Source organism: Micromys minutus, assembly GCF_963924665.1.
Source record: "Micromys minutus genome assembly, chromosome: 16".
NCBI classification, from domain to species: Eukaryota; Metazoa; Chordata; class Mammalia; order Rodentia; family Muridae; genus Micromys; species Micromys minutus.
The window spans coordinates 9,909,513-9,927,419 of NC_137985.1; the positions used below are offsets into that span (position 1 = coordinate 9,909,513).

At 45.4% G+C, this 17,907-nt stretch overlaps 1 protein-coding gene across 1 annotated transcript in view; it reads left to right on the forward strand.

Moving 5' to 3' along the window:
• Window positions 1–17,907, forward strand: part of MAML2 (mastermind like transcriptional coactivator 2) — a 305,834-nt gene that overhangs the window by 70,316 nt on the left and 217,611 nt on the right. The gene's annotated exons all lie outside the window — the stretch shown is intronic.

The following is a 17,907-nucleotide window of genomic DNA, read 5'->3' on the forward strand; positions in this document are numbered from 1 at the left end:
AGATAAATCATCTCAGTCTATTCCCTGTAGTCTATCAAAACATACTCTTTCAGAAGGGAGGGGGGCCATCTGAGGAAAAGAAGGCTCAGATGCTAGAGAATCTTGAGTGGGCTATTTTTCTCTTAGAAAAGTAGTAAGACTGCAGGTAGCCTCTAGGAAGACCTGGTGGGCAGAGGAGCTATGTGAAGAAGGAACTTCAAGACACAAGTTGGAAACAGCAGGCAGCAATTATTGGCACCACAGAGCTGCACCCTTTGTTTCCCTCTTCAGAACACTCTGGGAGACCTCCAGGTTTTGATTTGTTTGATCTTTATGCCTACAAACAAAAAGACAAACAGAAAAACAAAAAACAAAAAATTCTCCCTTTTTCCTCTCCACCCGATCAGTTCTTGTCTCTTGTGGCCCCCTGTACGAAGGATATTTGGACCAAATAAATAAATGACAAGAAATTAAAGTCAGGTATTTCATGTTCTTTTCTGGCTGGCCCTATCAGACCTGTCTCATTTTTGACTCATTTTGGCTCATTTCTTTGGGCACTAAGCAGACAGCCCCTGAAAACATGGAAGACTTAGCTGGGACCAAGCCTGGTGACTCCGTTCACTTCCCGGACTTCTAAGTTTGAGCACTGTTTTCTGGGTCCTGAATGTTTGCTCACAAAGATTGGGCCAAGCAGTGGTGGCTGCTGGGATGCTTGTTAGCAGGTGACATCTCTGTCTCTAGAGATGTGTACAGAGAATCACAGCTCAGAGGAAAGCTAGTAAGGACACTCACCTCTGCTTCTCTGCCTCAGATAACAACAGGATGTGGCTTTTAAACACATGCAAGTTCCTTCAAGTGGCCTCTTTCGGTTTCATTCTGCTTTGGGCACCACGAAAAATAATCTACAGTTTCAAAGTCATTTTTCTTGCCATTAGTATATTTTTGTTATGGTTTTAATCATGCCAGGACCACTCCAACCATGCCAGGACCACTCCAACCATGCCAGGACCACTCCAACCATGCCAGGACCACTCTAACAGGGACCTGAGTGCTTGTCCACATATTTCATTAGTACTCTATACAACTGAAATGAGACGGTTATGAAATCGGTACATAATCGTGCGCACAAAAGAAGTTTCCTTCTCTGTAAGTGTGACAATTGACAGCGTCTCCCTCTGTGTGCTGTTGCTCAAGCGTCTGTGCAACCGCACATTCTGGTAACCAATGGTTCTAGCGACTAGGAGCCAAAAGGTATCAAGACTCCCAAATAGACCGTGGTGAGGAGGGGAGATAATTAGCTCTAATGCAGGCCCAGGTAGAAGAATGCATGTGCACTTTGGTCAGAAACACAAGTGTGAGAGTCGTGGGAGCAGAAGGGATGGGACGATTTTGCTGTTTCTGTGGCGCCCTCTTCTCTTCATTCCGCTCTTGGCTCCTCTAACACGCACTGCCTTCTCCCTCCTCACTTCCGCTTGTCTACACTCTCAGAACCCCAGGACATACCATGAGCTGGAAAGCTCAGTGGTTAAGAGTGCTTGCTGCTCTTGCAGAGCACGGGAGCTCCACTCTGAGAACCCCTCTTAGGCAATCTTAGAACCACCTATAACCCCTGCTTCAGTGAACTGGATGCCCTCTTGGCCTCCAAAACTACCCACAGTCATGAGCACAGACAGACATGCACACAAACATATGAATCATTTTTACTATTGAAGAATAAATAAAAATTTAAGTTTCGAGGAGCCCTTGCACTTACACGTAATAAAGAAATTTCCATTTCAGTTGACACCATTCTAAAAAGCCAAATGTCCTTTCCTAGTTTTCCTTCATAACAAAGAATTTCACAGATGGTGACGCTGTTGTTTGGCTGCCTGAAAAAATTCTTCGGAAGAGAAGACGTTCCTCACTGCACATCAAAGACTCCATTCAACACACATTTCGAAATGCCTGATAGATACCTGCATCTTGTTTATTCATAGAAAATGCAGTGTGTCTGAACCGTGACCCTGAACAGTGCTCAGCATTGAGACCCCAAGAGGTCCCGGGATTCCAACCCAAGAATCTGCTGCCTGCTAGAGTAGAAATAGAAACCTCAGCCAGGCCTGGGGGTGCAGACCTTTAATCCTAGACTCAGGAGGCAGAGGCAGGTGGATCCCTGTTAGTTCTGGTCTACATAGCAAGTTCCAGGCCAGCCAGAGCTACAGAATGGGACCCTGTCTCAGCAAAACAAGCAAAGATTAATTTAGGGGCACAGGAAAACGTTCCCAGTTGTCGAGGTCTGTGATATTAAACAGTGATACAAACCAGCTATCTCTCTTAAGGGAATTGCAGGCCTCCTGGAAATTTGGCATGAAAACAAAGTTTGTATAAATTCCAAGGTTTTTCTACAACTGCACTGCACAATTGGAAAAGTTTTCCCACAGAATAGCCTTGCATAATGTTCAGTGTGTGACCTGGAGTCTGAAAACTGTATGGTGTGTGTGCTCTGACACCTGGAGTTTACACTTCCAAGGTGACCCTGCTTGTCTTTGCATTCTTCTTCGCTGCTCTCAACTTTCTTCTCTCAGTAGTTTGCTGAATCTGAGTTTGACACCACCTTTGGAGCAGAAATACTCTTTTCTTTCTGTGAGGCAACTTCTGCCTTCTCAGCCCGCGCTGGCTGCCGCTTCCTCTTCCGGCATTTCTGTTGAGAAAACTGTAGCGTGTAACACAGTCAGGCAGCGCGTTCTCAGCTCACGTGCTTGGGTCGCCTCGGGTGGTGAAGACGACTGAGTTACTTTTGGCATCAGCTCAGCTTATTGGTTAGTTTAGAATAAGGAATGTCTGCGTGTCGTCATTAATTTAATTTAATAATATTTATGAGCCATCTACTCTGCATCATCAGAATCACAGTTCACATACCTGTGGTCATACCAGGTAACATGGAAACTGAAGCATCACACATTTGTGTGCAGACATGACGAAACTACAGAGGACAAATACAGCTTTCTGTGAGGAACTGGCTTTGGAGGATAAGCATAGGCCAGGGAAGGCTTCCGGGGGAGGTCACATCTCAGCTGACCTTGGAAGGACAGGAAGCCTGTGCCTTCAGATGGAGGGTGAGCACGGCCTGGGCCTGCAGGGAACATGAAGATGTGCTCCGGGCCAGCTCCGGGCCAGCTCCGGGCCAGCTCCGGACCAGCTCCGGGCCAGCTCCGGGCCAGCTCCGGGCCAGCAGGGCCTGTTTGCGTGGCCTCCAAATAGCAGAAAGTCTGTCTTATTTAGGTTAGCATATAAGGGGAAAGGTATCGTCACAAACGAAAAAGTCTGAAATTCTCTAGTGTTAGAACACATTTCGATCAACCCAGGTCCAGCCTCAGCCTGTATTCTCTCTACTCCCCATCCCCCACTCCCCATCGGTGGGTTTGCCTCACCCAGAAAAGGCCTGGCCCCGGGCACAGGAAGAAGAGGGAAATGTACTGTGCCCGGTCCATTTTCAGAAAAGTTCAGAGTCCCAGGAATCCCTGGTGAAAATCTTCCTGTTTCTCACTGGCCAGAGCACAGGCCAAAGGACAAAGGACAGGAGAGCAGTAGCAGCAAGTGGAGAGGGGCTTCAGGGACACAAAGGACATTTGACTCCACTTTCCTGCTTCCTCACTTCAAACAAGGCCTCAGCTTTCACGTCCATCCGAAGGGAAAGCGGCTCTGAGGTGCTAGGACATCCTTAGCCTTCGCTCGGCAGGGTTTCCCTCCGGGGCTGCGACTCTGTCTCAGTGGGGACACTGAGCAGCTTCCAGGAGGCACCAGCCCGTGTGTTTTAGACAGAGGCCCACTTTATGCGGGGATCCGGCACAGCGCTGTCTTCACTGTCTTTGCTCGGGGCCTTCTCTGCGCAATTCCCCTTTGGAGACCTCAGTTGTTTTGAGATGTGTAAAATTAGAATCAAATGCAGGTAGGTGTCTGGATTCCTTTAATTTTGACTTTTTAAAGATTTTTTTTTTAACTTGGGGCAACTTAATGCCAGAACAACACCACACAGCTGCTGGGGTTCTCACCGCCATTCGGCTGCGAGCACACCTACAGTTTAGGGAGCAATGGGCCCCGCAGATTTGACCTTCCGCCCTGCCACCAAGAGCCGCGCCTCTCTAAAGGAACGGCACACATTCCTTTGCTCTGCCCCGCACCCCGAGGCCCTTCCACTTCCTTCCTATAGCTTTTTTTAGAAACAAGTGTGTTTTTCTCACGTCCGGCAACAAAGGATGTTTTGTGCTGTTACTGAAGTTGTGTTATGTGTGTCTTACTTCAGAATTCCTTCTAGAAAGCGCTGTCTGTGTCTACGGAGAGTTAGAACTTTGTCTCCAGTGAAAGCCTCTGACGATTATTCTCGCCTTTGTGTGGCTTCACCACAACTGAGGCTCTAAATCGCTTTCCTGTGGGTTTTAAAGTAATCTAAATACAACCTAAATTAAAATGATCTCAGAATCCCCACATAAGTTTTTATCCCTTAAAAACAACGTCTAGGAAATTCTCTCAGTATATCGCATTGACCCTAATAGGCCATTTTGTTTGCTCTTGGTTTGTCTGTCTGAGAAAGGTATGTGGCTCAGGCTGCCCTAAGTTCCTGAGGATGACCTCCACTTTCTGATCCTCCTGCCTCATCTCTCTGCCACCACCACGCCCATTCTCTATGCCTTTCAAAGATTGTCATCTATCCCTTGAGTGTCCCTCTGGGTGGGGAGAGCCAGGATGAGCAGTGTGGACACTGGCGACATCCCAGAGAACTCCTGTCTCAGCGCAGCATCCCATGCAGCCAACTAAGGGGTGCCACAGATCCCGCAGGAGGATTTACCTTCTCGTTGTCAGACAATGTAAGTCCTTCAAAACATGTTTAGGAGTCTTATTTTTTTCTGGGAAAAAAATGAGGTCTATACCCTAGACTTTCTCTCTCAGTGGAGAAAAGTTGGTATGAAGAAAGCCTTGAAGCCTTCATGCAGATCTTGGGTCATGCGCCTCCTGAAACACCCGTCCTAACCCTGGAAGAGACAGTATTTCACTGAACACCAACTAGCCATCCCCTTGGCTAAAGTAACATTGGAGACCTTTTACCTGCTTTCAGTAACTGACAACCCTTGTAGTCTACATATGGAGATGTCTCGTCTATGCGGATTCTCCTACACTGCTGGGAAGAAAGGGGGCTTTTAATCTGAGATCATCAATTTAATTTCTATATTCTTTGGCGTTTAACTCAGCATCGCTCAGGGGGCTTCCAATAGTTACCTTAGCATTGATTTTTTTCTTTTTTCCCCTTAACCCTACAAATCAAAGATTCAGAAAATCAAAGCCAGCTTTTCTTGAGTTGTCTGAGAAACACAAGGAAGCTGGACGAACTGGTCAGCTTATTTCACACATGATGCAAACACTGCTTACCACCTCCCTTCCAGGTACCCAGTGTCCTCCAGCAGAGCCACAATGTGATGTCTTCTGGAATAGTAGGAAAATATGTCAGAAAATATGAAGTAGCTGAGATCTAGAGACGGGGGCGTGGGGGGCTCTAAGCTTGGCATGAATTTTGAAACCTCTAAGTCCACCCACCCCCCAGTGAGATACTTTCTCCCACAAGGTCACACTCCTGATTAACTTTCAAACAATGTCACTTGCTGGTGACATTCAAACATATGAGCCTATGGGGTCGTTCTTATTCTAACCACTATCCTGGCTTTTTCTAACCACTGGGAAATTCTCCTATAGTCACCCTGAGCTCATTTCTGGATATATGGGCTACCTTACTTACTGAGCCTTCACGTAGCCCTGGACAGGTTAAAAAAGTGAGTCATATATGATTTAGAGACTCAGGTTTTCATATCAGTGGCCTAAATTGGGCCACACCTAAGTCCATAAACAAGGCAAGCTTGTGCCAGGTTTGTTAGAAAAATAATGATGATGTTGATGACGATGGTGATGATGATGATGATGGTGGTGGTGATGATGATGGTGGTGATAATGGTGATGATGATGGTGGTGATGATGATGATGGTGATAATGATGGTGATGATGGTGATGATGATGATGGTGATGATGATGGTGATGATGGTGATGGTGATGATGGTGATGATGGTGATAGTTGCCTTGTGGGTTGTGGAACACGCAGAATGTACTATTGGCAGAGAACATGCCAATGCCAGGCTGCTATGTTTCACTCAGCTGTGCCGTCTATGACAGCCACGACCCTGGAACAGCCTTGTGTGACTGTCTTGTGTGTCAGCCACTCCTCTGCAGTAGATCTTGCTGAGGAAGGGCAATGTGGCCAAGCCAACTGAAAGGAGATGTTATTGAGGCTCATGGTTCCAAAGGGAGAACAGAATGACAGATTTCAGCAGGTGGGCCCTGAGTGCTCAGAGCTCACACACTGGAAACACTGAGGAGTTAGGGAAAGGACTGCAGGGGCTGAAGGGGTTTTTAACCCCATAAGAACAATATTAACCAACCAGAGCTCCAGGAACTAAACCACTATCCAAAGAGTCCACACGGATGGACCCATGGCTCCAGCTGCGCATGTAGCAGAGGATGGACTTGTTGGGCATTAATGGCAAGAGAAGGCCTTGGTCTTGCCAAGACTCAATGCCCCAGTGTAGGGGAATGTGAGGGCGGGAAGCTGGGAGGGGGTGGGTGAGTATGGAGTACCCCCATAGAAGCATGGGGAGGAAGGATGGAATAGGGCGTTTATGGAGGGGAAACCTCGGAAAGGGATAACATTTGAAATGTAAATGAAGTATATCCAATAAAAAATAAAATAATTTTCGTTTGGTGTTTTAGTTTAGAGGAGCAATTTTGTTAGTTTCTTTTTTATTCTCATTTGGTATTTTTAAGTGTTTGGTTGGTTGGTTGGATTTTGTGGTGGTGCTTTGAGCCAGGTTCTCACTATGTAGCCCTGGATGTCACAGAACTCATTATCTAGCATAGGCTAGCTTTGAACTCACAGGCATCCTCCTGCCTCGGCTTCCTGAATGGTGGGAGTATAGGCACAAAATACCACATTCTGCCTACGAAGGGCTTGTTTGCTTTGTAGTGACAAGATTCTTTCCACCCAACTTTCTGTAACATTTTCATCAGGGGTACAACTTTTAACCTAAGATGACTGAGGTTCAAGGGGATTCTTATCGCATAAGCCCAGCTAGCTAATCTGCACAGCACCCCAAAGAAACAAGTAAAACCAACTGTGGCCACAGCAAATGCTTGAAGGAAGCTCAGAAATGGAACCCTCACCCTGCTCTGAAAGAACCTAGTGTACCCCTTCTATTTTTAGTAAAAACAGAAATAGTCTGGGGACCCGGTTTTCACTGGGTAATGTCAGCCTTGGGGCTTTTGGTGAAACCAGAGATTGGACAGACACGGGTTTAAGTTAGGACCAGTCACTCTTACATGTAATTTGTAAAGACCACTTTATTGATAGTGACAGCGATTGTTCACAGCCCTGGGATCTGTCTTCTTACGCTTTCCTCTCCATCCCACAAGTCGGCCAGAGCCACAATCCCAGGGGATGTTTCCCGTCGGGTCAGAACTTCTTCTTGAACTCCCTCCCCATAGCAAGCACCTAGTTGAAGAAATTCCCCTCTAAGGAAAGATATTAAAAGAAAGAGTGTGGAAACCTGAAGCTGTAACTCAGTGGCTGAACCCTTGCTTATTCATGAGACCTTGAGTTCAATCTTTTCCCCCACAAAAATAGTAATAACAGCAATAATAAAACTATTTAAAAAATAGATAAGGGTGCGGTGACACACGCCAGTAATTCCAACACTTGGGAAGTTTCAGCAAGTGATCCACCTATTGAAGTGTGATCATGAGACTCCATCTCAAGATATCAACAAACACGGGTCGAAACTAAAGAAGGAACAGGATCTGAGATAGCACCAGAAAGAGTCTCTTGGGCCTGAATGAAGGGAGATGAATGTGCCGGTCCGAGAGCTTCCCTCAGTGAATCCTCAGTAAAGACAGCCTTGCAGAGACGCCGAACACCTTGCCATTAAAGATGTGTCTGTCACCACTTTACACGGAAAATAAAGTGACAGTTTGTTTCTCCTGTTCTGTGGCCCAAACTCTGGCTACGTGATAGGAATTCCAGGAATCCCATCAACTGTTGCACCTGGCAGTCCCAGCGGTGATGGGGAGTCATACAGCAGAGAGGACCAGTCTGTCTGCCAAGCCTGAGGAACAGAATATACCCAAACTCGGGGCTGGAGACGTGGCTCGGTTTGCCTGTGCGCAAGCCTGGGGGCCTGAGTGTGCCCTGAGTGTGCAGCTCTCATAGGCTCATACAGAAGAACGTATGGTGGCAAGTGCCTCTGATCCTGGCACCGAGAAGGCACACAGGAGCCTCCCAGAGCTTACTGGCCAATACGAGTCACTCAGTGAGCAACTTATCTGGAAAAATGAGGTAGAATGCAATAAAGACACCTGAGAGTGACTTTTGGCCTCAAGGCACAAGAGAGTGCACACGCACAGACACACTCCCACACACACACACACACACACACACACACACACATACACACACACACACACACACACACACACTCCCGCCACACACACTCCCACACACTCACACATACTCCCACACATGCATACATGTCTGCAAACACAACTAAAACAGGCAATATTTAGAAACTGATAAACAAACAAGTAAATACACAAACTACCAAGCATCCACTGTGTCATAGGAGGGGGCAGGGCACAGAAGGGAAGGGATTGGTTTTCCACAGGCCCTAAGGAGAGAGTGAGGCCGGGGATCACTTAGGGAGAGGTGAGTCCTCAGGTAGGAGGCCTGTGCTGAGGCCTCTGGGTCAGAGCATCTTTGTCAGACAGCAGAGGGGTCGTGACTGCGGTGGGAAATGAAGTTGGGAGGGTGGAAAATGGCCTGTCAGGACTCTGTAGAGCCTGGAAAGCATTCTCTCTTGTGCTAAGTAAGACAGGAAGCAATTAAAGTGTTTTGAATAGAAGCCGAATAAGATCTGTGTTACATTTTTAAGGGATTACTCTGGGTCCTGCAACATATTAAGAGGTTTTTTTGTTTTTTGTTTTTTTTTGTTTTTTTTTTTTTTTTGTTTTTTCAGTATCTGAGTTGAAAATTAATGTCTGCTTGGAGCAAATCAGGCATGATAGGGCTTAAGAAGCAAGCCGTGGTTGTATTTCCAACACAGAACCCATAGGATTGCTGGGAACTAGCTGTACAGTGTCAAAAATGCAGAATTAAGAAAAGCTCAAACTCTGTGACTTGGTGAGGCAAGCTTGGCGTTTGCTGAACTGGAGAATATCTCTGGAAAGTGTTTCGTGTCTATAGGAGAGGTAGAATTAGGAATTTTATATTGAACGAGAGTTTTAATGGCATATTAGTAATTCAAGTGATCACGTCATATAGATATAAAAAATATAATTCATGGACGAAGTCTGGCTGGAGGTCTACATTTGAGTACCTAAGGGTGTCAGAATTAACAGAAACAGCAAGAGGCACATAATAAAAGAAGCGCTGGGGCTAAGCAGTGATGCTGTCCGTGGATGAGTGTCAGGAAGAGAAAACAGAGCTGGTACGAGGGACGGGAGTGTCCGGCGAAGACTCCAGGGGCTGCTTCAATAGGCCAGGGCAAAGGCACGCCGAGGGAACTGAGCAAGCTGGGATTTACTGCTGACCTGTAACAGGCGCTCGGTGGCTTTCCATCCATCAGTTACCAGAGAGCAAACGATGGGACGGAAACAAACGAGCACAGATCCGAATCTGTGGTGTCTCCCAGGTCCGTGAGGCCAACACGCACCTCACGGCAGAGTGGAGCCGCCGCTGGCTGGTTCTGAACATTCAGCAGTGGCTCTGATGCTCGCAGAGGCCGCGGTGAGCTGCTCTGGCGGCTGCTGGGCACCGAGTGAGCGCGTCAGGGGTGGAAGGGAGCGTTGGGGCAGTGGTGCTTAGCTCTCTGTCCGGCTAACAAGAACCAGTCCTGCGTTCATTCACTCCCCAGCATAAAAGGGCCACAATGCCAGATGGAAAGGTGTGGAGGTGGCAAGTAGAGATATTTTTAAGAAGTTACACTTGAAGCAATGAGATATCAGCTGAATAACAATGTATGGTCATGAGATTGAGTGGGAGACAGACAGACAGGCAGGCAGACAGACAGACAGACACAGAGTTATAGAGAAAGAGACAGACATACAGAGATGGGGAGGTGTCCAGGTATGGTGGCACGTACTTGGAATTCCAGTACTTGTAAAGCTGAAACAGGAGGATATCTATTAATTTGAGGCCAACTTGTGCTGCAGAGGGAAATCTTGTCTCCCAAACCAGCATCATATGTCTGTGCGCAGAGAGTGAAGGATGAAAGAGGAAGGGAAGGTGCTGGGAGGATGAGGGATGAAGAGGAGGGACTTGGACGGCAGGAGAGATGCTTTGTCTCAGATGAGGCCTCAGGCATTAGCACACAACAAAAGAAATGTAGTGGGAGCAGATGTAATTTCATCTGTGGGGTTTTTGTCTTCTTTTTCTCTAAGAAAGGGACTCAGTCCGATCTTGAACTCTGTGCAACCATGAAAGTCAATTTAAATGGTCAATTTGACACAACATGGAACCATTTAGAGAGTCTCAATCGGGGACTGTCTGCTCAGGTTGGTCTGTGAGCGAGTCTGTGGGGAATTGTCTTGATAACATTCGCTGATGAGGAAAGACTTAAGTCTGCCATCAGTCGCACGAGTCCCCAGGCTTTGGGTCCTGGACCACAAGTGAGGGAAGCACTGGCAGCGTGTGTATTCATTTCTCTCTGTTCTTGACCAGCTGTGGTAGGATCGGCTGCTTCAAGATGGATTTCAGTCTAGACCTGTGAGCTAAAATAAACCCTGTCTTTCCACAGATGCTTTTCTGTCAGGATAATTTTGCACAGTAACAGAAATAAAACTAGGATAGTATACAAGAATGACTTGGAATTCCTCTTCCATCTCCAAGTGCCATGATTACAGGACTATGTGCCACACCTACCTGTGATGCAAATTATTTACATTTGTAAACAATCACATCAAAAGACCAAGGCCAGTGAGGTGGTTTGCTGAGTAAGGGTGCTGGTCTTCAGTCCTTATGACCAGAGTCAACCCTGAAACCCACATATAGACAGTGGGAACTGATTCCAAATAATCTCTACATGCACACAGTGGTACATGTATCTCTCTCTCTCTCTCTCTCTCTCTCTCTCTCTCTCTCTCTCTCTCTATACCACACACACACACACACACACACACAACACACACACACTTTAAGAAAGAAAGAAATCAATCAATAAATGTAATATTCTTTAAGATCAAAAGTGGAGAATTAATTTAGTGATTTTATTTAACCCACCACTTACAGTAATCGAAGTAATCGAAGATTCTCTATTCATCATTTTATTCAATTTTCAAAACCTACTACATTTTTCACAAGTACAGTTACCTTGGCCTTAACTCGATTCCCAGTACCCTCTAGTATCGAGTCTCTAAACTGGAAAACAAAACAAAACAACAACAATAACAAACAAGTATAAGCAGTGTTTTGGTCAAGCGTGTTCCTAGAAGGATGTTAGGGGTCCACGTCTCTATTTTCTTAGTGAAACAGGGGTCCAGTTCATCAAGCAACAGAGAACAAGACGAGAAGGAGAAGATGCTGAAGGCTGGAGAAGAACCCGTGGCATGATAGTTGCAGCGCAGGACTATGCAGTCAGCAGAAACAAGTGCTAGGCATGAAGTGACTGGTCAGACTTTAAACTGAGGCTGAGCATTCTGTGGTGAGTGTTCTTTAGCCACTTCCAGCTGACATGACAGGGGCAGCAGGGACCTGCAGTGTCAACGAAACTGGGTTTATAGGATGACATTAATCTGTGGCTCCAGTGAAAACCAAGCAAAATATCAACAACAAAAGGAAGAAGCCCTTTCCTGATGGGAAGTGTGAGTTTGTCCTTTCTCCCCGGGTTTTCTGCAAGTTTATTGAGAGTGAGTATGAGATGCCAACTAAGGCTTTAGGGATTCTTTAAAAAGACAGCAACCTTGTTTCTTAGGCCACTACTTCTATTGTAGAATTCTACTCAGTTCTGCAACTCTTTCTCCCAGGTCAGTATGAGAAGATGTGTTCTGCACCCTCTTTTTCTCTCCTTTCAAGTCAAACACTGATTAATTACTTTGGCATGTTCTGAATCTGCTATAAAGTGGGTGTGCAGAGCTGATGTCCCACTTGGTGAAGCTCAGATGTTAATGAATGCTTTCTGCTCTCTGCCTGTAACCTGAAGCTGCCAGTCAACAGAATAAATCAGAGGGTTTCCAGCCACACACTGAGGGCCTTATGTAAGGAGGATCACACACAGTTTTTGTCTGCAAAATTCCTCTCTGTATAATTATTCTTTTGATCAGGCTACACATGAAAAGAAAAGAGGCTGGGTGTAAGCCATGCCCTTGTTTCACTGAGTGAAAAACGGAGACGGGACAGGGAGCCAGTGAGTGTGGTCTGAGGGCAGCAGTTCTTTGTGCTGAACAGACAACCTCTGGGTTGTGCAGTTCCTCAGGGCAGGTAATGTACATCATGTTGGTCAATCCATGTGAACAGCCACAGCCCTGCACCTTTTATTACAGAAGGCCCGACTGGAACCCTCTGCTGTACATGTGGGCCAAGTTCATTGTTTCCCATCGAATCACTGAGATATATTTGCCTCTTGTAAACTTTCAAATCCAAGGATTTTTCTCGCTGGCTTTACATGAAAGGGACTGGGTGCTTAACCCACATGTACCTAGGATCATTTTTGGAATTAACAGTTCACAAGGGGACTTTTAAAGACATTTGCTTACCTTTTAACAATTTTATACATGAATGTAATAACATATTTGAACACATTCACCCCCATTACCACTTCTTATGCCCCTACCATAACTTAACCCCTTTCTCTCAGAAAGAGAGAGAGAGAGAGAGAGAGAGAGAGAGAGAGAGAGAGAGAGGGTGGGTGTGTGTGTGTGAGAGAGGGGGTGGAATTGCTGGAACACACTAAGTTTAAGTTTACTTGCATGAAAGGGGTATAGGTTCATTCACTGGGGTATGGGCAACTTAACCATAGCTACAATGCTGATGTAAATGACTCTGTCTCACCCAGTAGCCATTAACTACCAGTATTCCCTCAACTAGGGGTGAGAACTTAAAGAACCCTTCCTCCATCTAATGCTATAGTATTTATGAGTTTAATCTTGTGTGGGTCTCACGCATGTAATGAAGATTTTTGAGTTCACAAGTGCAATGGCCATGTCACACCCAGACGACAGCATTTCACAGTGCTCTTCCTCATCCTTGGACTCCTGCATTGTCCCCACCCCTTCTGCAGTGTCAGTGTCCTGGTTAGAAATGAGCACTTAACAGTTACTTATTCTCAGAACGTTGACCAGTTATGCATATCTGCATTAACCACCACCCATTGTTTGGAAGAAAGAAAGAAAGAAAGAAAGAAAGAAAGAAAGAAAGAAAGAAAGAAAGAAAGAAAGAAGAAAGAAAGAAGAAAGGATGGAAAGAAAGAAAGAAGAAAGAAAGGAAAGAAAGAATAAAGAAAGGAAAGAAAGAATAAAGAAAGGAAAGAAAGAAGAAAGAAAGGAAAGAAAGAAGAAAGAAAGGAAAGAAAGAAAAGAAAATTAAAGAAAAGGGTTTTTTTTTTTTTGTTTGTTTGTTTTGCTTTTTTCTGATGAAGCCAGAGAGTCGTGGTAACAATTGGCTATAAACAAAAGTAGGCAGAGGGCAGTTTGGCCAACAGCAGTGGAAGGTCTTCACAAGGAGCCGTGGTAGCAGCATTCAGGAGATAGAGCGTACACCTTCTCTTCTCTGGCTCTATGACAACTTACACAGCACTAATTACTCCATGCCTAGTTTCCGTGCTGTTTTGTACATGACTAGTCCTGTTAATGGGATGTGAGATCAAAACCTCATGTTTTTGCATATGATGTTCTCTGACCTTTAGATTTTGACATCACTATATCTAGTCACAGCAGTTAAAAACGGATAGAGCCGAGGACTTCCCAAGTTCATCCTTAGAATGTCATTCTATAAACAGAAAAAACCAGGATGTCACTTTGTGGGTCCACTATATATATGTCAGCCATTGTTGATCAAACTGCATTATAGGGCGCAGAACCCAAGACTGAACAAACATCTACCGAGGAAGTGAGGAGATGCTTAGGGGGCACTTTACAAACTCTTCCCTTTGGGAGCCTCTCCTTGTACTTCTTGGAATGTGTTTACCTTTGGGTCTCTTTCACGAATCTCTAGTACATGGTCTATGATGTGTGTACTTTTCGACTATATCATACTTCATGGTATAGAGTGCCACCAAGTCTATGCCAAGCTCTTGTAACTTCACTGACCATGAAAAGCCAAAAATTGGGTATGATATTGAGCTAAGTTGAGGACGGACACAGTCCAAGTCAGGCCAGACTGCTATAAACCTATAGATGCCAAAGTCAGCTCAGGCTACTGTGACTCATTCTGAGTGCAACCTCCATGTAAGAACCCATAGAATGGGGTTTACAGAAAGGAGAGCCCTTCTGTCCTTCACACTCAGGAACCACACTAAAACTAATGTCCGAATTCACTGGCAGGTCACCTCACTGAGCACTGTAGATGTTGAGAACTCTTGCTGGCACTCTGTATACTTTTTGGGGAAATGGTTAAAAACTTTGCTTTGGGGGAAGGGTGGGTGGGTATTTGTTTGCTGTTTGTTTTGTTCTTATGAATTCTTTGAAAAATTCAAGAAACAATAGATCCTTCGAGAGATTTTATGGATAATTTTTTATGTCAAAGGGACATTGGATGTGTTACTATTCGGTTTTCCCAAACACTGGCTATGCTAGTGCCAATCCATCTTCCCTGCAGTGCAGTAGGAATGTGTCGGTGAGCTCACACAATAGTTGACATTTTACATGAGTATGTTATATTCCTGCATTAAATAGATGGTTGGAATGTGTTGTGTGTGTGCAACTGATCTCTTTTCCTTTCATGTATTTCCAAATAATGGTGTTGGACAGAGGAAGGGGCCGTGAGGAAGGGAGGTAGGGTGGTAGGTGTACCGGCAGAGGATGAGGGATAGATGACTGATGTCATGGATACTTCAGTGGTGTGTACGCTAGTTCTGAGTTCGTGTACAGTTTTCTGCCTGCTAACTCTCTGGGCTAATAAACTAACAACAAAAATAATTTCTATTTCCGAGGTATGCAGCTTTATGTAGGGTTGTAAAGACGAAAGAACAGATACAAAGGATGTTTGTTGGAGATTGGTTCTCATGCTTTGATTTAATTGAGAATCTGCATGCCCAAATGCTGAAGTCCGGTCCCCGATTGGTTTTTGATAGATCAATAAAGATGCCAGCAGCCAACGGCCAGGCAAAGGAAGATGGGGTGGGACCCTTAGAGTTGCTCAGGCTAAGATGAAAGGGGGAGGAGAAGAGAAATCACAACAAAGTGGTGGGACATGGATGGACATAGGAGATGTAGAAGATAAAGCCAAGCAGCCATGGGAGATTTTGGGTAAGCAGACAGTGGGCCTAGGGTAGAAGACAGTCACTGAGTTAGACAGCACATTAAAAAATAAGCACGTGTGTGTGTGTGTGTGTGTGTGTGTGTGTGTGTGTGTGTGTTTCATTTGTGGATCCCAACATTCCCTGTGTGGGTGTCTGGGAGCACAAAGAAGCTTAGGTATACTTACCACTACAGATGCTTTCAGAATTGCACATAGCAAGGTGTCAGCTACGTTAGCTGCCTTTTTCACTGATGACATAACTATGAGGGGGCTGTAACCATAAAACTTGTTAACGGGTGTACTAATAGTCAGATCTTGGGGAAAACTGTATTTTTCAATCATTGCAGCTCAAGACTTTCTGTCCACAAGAATATGAAAAAGTCTCACAGCCAGAGCCCTTGTTGTGACAGTACTAACAGCATCAGCTATGACATCTTAACACTTCCTCATAAAATAACTGCTTGTAAAGTCATGGCATTCTGTTAGAGTGCCATTTCTCCTTGTGACTTAAAATGTTTATAACGCCCAATAAGCAGACATGTTTTCTGTAGTGTGGCAACTCCAGGTTCTGGTCTTATTAATATTTGCTCTAGCGTTCTCAGCGTGACAAGCCAGCGCGAGGTCCAGACGACGGTGCAAGGCTCAGCTTCCCAGAGAAATCCAACAAAGGAAGGTCTCAAAAGAGACTTAAAGGCCCTTCCTGCTTCCCAAGTGGCTAACACCAAACTAGGCCTTCCTAGTTTGAATCGCGAAAACAGCCTGTGGTGAAGAACAGGCAATCCAGGGGGCACAGCTGAAGTCTGCCCTGTGACAATGCCAACGATGGCATTGAACTTGAGCCCAACAAGGCCCAGAAGACCAGCTCAGCTGCTTAGGCCAGACAGAGTAGGCCTTTTCAGAAGCCAGAGCCTGCTCCAGCTGGCCCCGCCCCACCACTGCACACTGCCCTCCCATTGGCTGGCTGGCTGCTCAGCTCTGCAAAGGTCCACAATTTAAATGTGTCTTCTTTTGTCAGCTTGATGTTTTCCAGAATTGAGAAGCGGAAAGGCAGAGAGGAGTTCAAGGAAGCAATTAAAAATGCATTAAATAAACTCCACTGGGAGTCAGTGTGTGTTGAAGAGAGTATCTGAAACTTTCGCAATTGAGAGTTCAGGTTTAGCTTGTTAGTTTAACCAGAGGGCCAGAGTATGAATGAGTCTATGACTGTGTGCCCTACTGCATAAATGTGCGTGCGAGTGAGTGCGTACATGTGTTTGTGTGTGTGTGGTTGTATCTGTGTATGACTGTGTGCTTGTGTGGCTATGACTGTGTATGTCTGTGTGTGACTTTGACTATGTACGTGTGTATGTCTGTGTGACTGTGTCTATGTGTGACTGTATGTCTCTGTGTGTATCTGTGTGTCTGTGTATTTATATACATGACTGCATGTCTATCTGTGTGTCTGTCTGTCTGAAAGTGACTGTCTGCGTGTCTGTATATCTCTGTCTGTGATTGTACGTGCATCTATCTGTGTGTCTATCTGTAACTGTATTTCTATCTGTGTGTTTGAGTTTGTGTCTGTCTCTATGTGTCAGTCTGTCTCTGTGTGTGTCTGTCTGTGATTGTATCTCTGTCAGTCTGTCTGTATCTGTGTGTGTGTCTGATTGTCTGTGACTCTATCTCTATCTGTGGGTTTGTGTTTGTGTCTGTCTCTGTGTCCATGTCTGTCTGTCAGTCTGCCTGTGTCCCTAAGCTGGAGAAGCAGATGACTAAAGGAGCTACACATGAAGCAGCTCTGACAACAAAAGAGCGTTTGACTGAATCCCTGAGCTCCAAGTTCCTGCCTGTAATCCACTCAACCCTGAGTTACATAAAAGAAAAATGAAAAAGAACACATAACTGGAGTTTAACCGCAGCAGTACGGGCGACCCCCATGCACAGCCGGGCAGAAGTTTAGACTTTTTTTTTTTTTGGTAGCTGGAAGAATCAGGGTAGCGCTTCTTCCTCGAGCGCCTTTCCTTCTCCCATCCGTTGTCTGTGTGCCAGGAACAAGCTTTTGTCTGTTTACATTCAAATGCTTGGTGCTGACTTTCTTCCTTCTTTAAGCTGTCTTGTGAGCAGGTGCAGATGGCTCCCATGATCTGAGCGGGCTGAGATCTTCAGCTTGCAGAGACAGGAGTTTTAGGAATGCAAGCACCATGCTTTGAGTTGTACCTGCAAGGCGGCTGCAAATGTTCTCCCTGCTTTATGAAATCAGACACTCTGTCTCTTTCTCTTAATGGCTTTGGTTTATTTACAGCCTTAAGGAAACCTTGTCACTAAAATCCACACTCACCACTTCTCCGGTTTTCAGTGTGATGATTTCACAACCAGACCCATTGCAAAACAAGGGTACAGGCACTTTAAAATCTCTAGAGGTTTTAAAGACTCTT